This window comes from Microtus oregoni, unplaced genomic scaffold (assembly GCF_018167655.1).
Source record: "Microtus oregoni isolate MIOR12 unplaced genomic scaffold, Mior012 000070F_ref0000104, whole genome shotgun sequence".
Lineage (NCBI taxonomy): Eukaryota > Metazoa > Chordata > Mammalia > Rodentia > Cricetidae > Microtus > Microtus oregoni.
The window spans coordinates 4,761,156-4,764,450 of NW_024543977.1; positions in this window are offsets into that span (position 1 = coordinate 4,761,156).

Genomic DNA, 3,295 nt, shown 5'->3' on the forward strand with positions numbered 1-3,295 from the left:
CCACTTGAGCAGGTGAGGGCGGAGCCTGACATGCTAAAGGAGGTGCAGAGGATTCCAACAGTCCGAACATGGGCAAGCAGGGTTGTGTTAGCTCCAAAGAGCTGTACAATGAAATCCCAAAGGCATCTTTGTAAGCATCATTCTAGCAGTGTCAGGGTAAGAAGTCAAAGGAAGAGAGTTTGACAAGGAATCCAAAGGCACATTAAAACAACAACAACAATGGTAAACCAACAAAATCACTGAAGGGGATTGATTGAAACAATTGGAACAGGAGCACCTAAATAGGTTGACTTAAACCCAACACAGGTAAAGGATGGTTAGCTATTCTGCCACAGCTTGGGTTTCCTAGAAACCTCAAGACGGAGTTTTGTGTGAGCGTGGCTTTTTAGGAAAGGGGTTCAGAACACAGTGCCAAAATAGAGCTGAGCCTCACTATACAGAGGCCTTAGCTGCTCAGCAGGAGGCAGGGTGCTCTTGGGAGGAAAGGAGAGGAGAGGAGAAAAGGGACTCAGAAGAAGAAGGGAAGGGGAGGGAAGGGGAGGTTTGGCCAATTAGAGTGGTTGCAAATGAAGGCCAGGCTTTACAATCCCCTCCACTTCCTCTCTCCCTCTGCTGACCCAATGACTGAAATCCTAGACAGCTCGGCTCCCTTAGGCTGAGGGTAATTGTGTGAGGAGACCTTAGATGTAAGTCCTCAGCAGTTATAAGTTCCAGAAACTGGAGGGAGGATAAGACATTCCTGGGAGGGTCTGCGTAATGCCTTGTAGTGTTCACTACACAGACTTAAAGAGAGAACAATGATAGCAAATACAGGGCTTGAAACAGAGGGTCAATATTAACCATAACATCAGTTATTGTGTATGTATTTAAAGTTACCATAGCAAACCTAAACTGAAAACATTAGCTATAAGTAACTTACAAGTCGATCCAGGAGCTGAGCAGCAGACCTTTGCTGAACACACTACTGAATCAACTCTCCAACCCCTCTTTCTTCCTAGCAGGCTAGCCTGAGCCTTTTGCTCCTCTGTCCAGACCCCAGGGCTCCTGCAGCCTTGCTCTTGAAACATTATCTACTGCTGTCCCAGAACTACACTGGTCCTCCCAGTGGGCAGGAACGAGTTCAGAGAAATGCAAGCTCATGCTGGAGGAGCCTGTACACTAAGGCTGTAGTTGGGTACTGCCCCTGCCACTTTCTCCTGCAGGTGCCCAGAGCCTGCCCAGGGAAGGAGATACCCATGCTGGCTTCAAGGGACCATAAGGAAAAAATAGCAATGAAAGCTTCGGGGTGGGGGGGCTGGGGAGATGCTCAGAGGCTAAGAGTGTGCGTGTGTGCTGTTCTTGCAAGGGCTGAGTACAGTTCCAACACCCATGTTAGGTGGCTCTTGTGGTCTTTAATCAAAGCTCCAGGAGAATAGCACCCTCATCTGGGTATTATGCTCGTGTACAAACCCACACAGAGACACACATAAACATAATTTTAAAAATAAAATAAAAATATTTTAAATGAAACTGTACACATGACTTCAGGTTTCCTTTTTTGGAAAATTTTAATTTTCATTTGTGTGTGTGTGTGTGTGCGCGCGCGCGTGTGTGCAGGAACACCACATGTGTGCAGTTTACTGGAAAGGCCAGAAGGGGGTGTCAGATGTCCTGGAGTCAAACAGTTGTGAATTGCCCAACGTGGATGCTGGAAATCAAATTTGGTACCTGTGGAAGAACAACAAGTGTTCTCTATCCCTGAGCCATCTCTCCAGCCCCATCCCTCATCAGTTCAAAGGAACACAATAACAATACAAATCAGGTTCTGAAGCTTTCCAGCAGCAGAGCCTCAGGAAAACGCATGACTGGCCTCTGAGGAGCATCTTCTGTACAGCTTCTACTGGTCTCCGAAACCTGAGGACAGTTCTATTGCATTTGAATGTAGATAGCCCAGAAAAGCAGGAATTCTGGCAGAACAGAAAGAGCCTCAGGCAAATGCTAGTTTTAGTTTTAGTTTGTAATGGCATATATGTACTTACTGAGTGTCATGGGGAAGTGTGCATACAGAGGTCATGCGACAGTTTGGGGAAGTCAGATTTCTCCTTACAGCGTGTGGTTTCTGAGAATTGAACTCAGGTCATCTGGCTTGGCAGTGAGTTTACCCTCAGAACCTTCTCCTACTTCCATTTCAAGTGCAACCATGTGAGGAATCTCAGGATCACTTCCTGCCTCAGTTTACTCGCGTGTTCAAGGAACTATGCTATTCTCCCTAGTATGGGATATTACTAATGTAAGATTGCTTTTAGGCTGAGAGATATAGTTTGATGGTATAGGCTTTGCCTGGCATAAACAAGGTCCTGGCTTCAACCATCAGTCCTGAGGGGAGAATTAGTTCAAGTGTGTTATAAGCATTGTATTGAAACACATAACTGCACATGACTGCCTTACCTTGTCCTCTCACCCAAGGGGCGTGTTTCTCAACCCAGCCTTCTTAAACGCCCTCAGCACCACAGCACTGTAGAGTCATTTGTTGCTTAACTTGTTCTGAGAACCTGTGCTGAGAGTTCTTGGACCTGGAGGAGTCTGGAGTGGAGGGAGAGGGCACAGTATCCTGTTGTTTGGTGTATGACTCAGCATCTAGCCTCAGGAGGGACAAGTGGAGAGCCCACGAAGCCACCACACGTCACTGGTGTAGAGAGGCTAGAGCTGAAACCACATTTCTGAGAAGAAATGTCCAGCTTTGTGGTAAGGGTTTGATTGGCCAGAAACTGACAGAAGCCACTGGTGAGTGCCAAGTGGCTCACGGCAAGCAGAAGTACTGGGAGCTGCGAAGCATAGGTATCCCAGGAAGAAGTGTGTTCCCAGCATCCTGGGACACAGAGGCCAGTGGGGTTCTCGGTGCTCATTCATTGACCTGTGATATAAAGTCCTATGGACTAGTGCCCTCACACTGCTCTGGAAGCTGGGGCATCCTAGATCAATAGACCAGACTCAGTTTCACCCAAGGACGGCTTTCCAGGTTAGAGATGGTGTCTTCTGTTCTCCTCTGGTGAAAGAGAGTGAAGGAATAAATTGGGGTCTTTTCAGGACACTAACACCACATATGAGGGCTCCACCCTGTGACTGAGTGGCTTTCCACAGCCCTACTTTCAATATTATCACCTTGGTGTTCTAACATGTCAATTTTGGGGAGGCCCCAAATACTCTAACCTCACGGGTAAAGCAGTTTCATCACAGCAGAAGGGAGTGCGGGTGCCGAGAGAAACTCTAGATTTCACTACATCCACAGGCGAGCACAGAGAGCACAGGGTTGTAC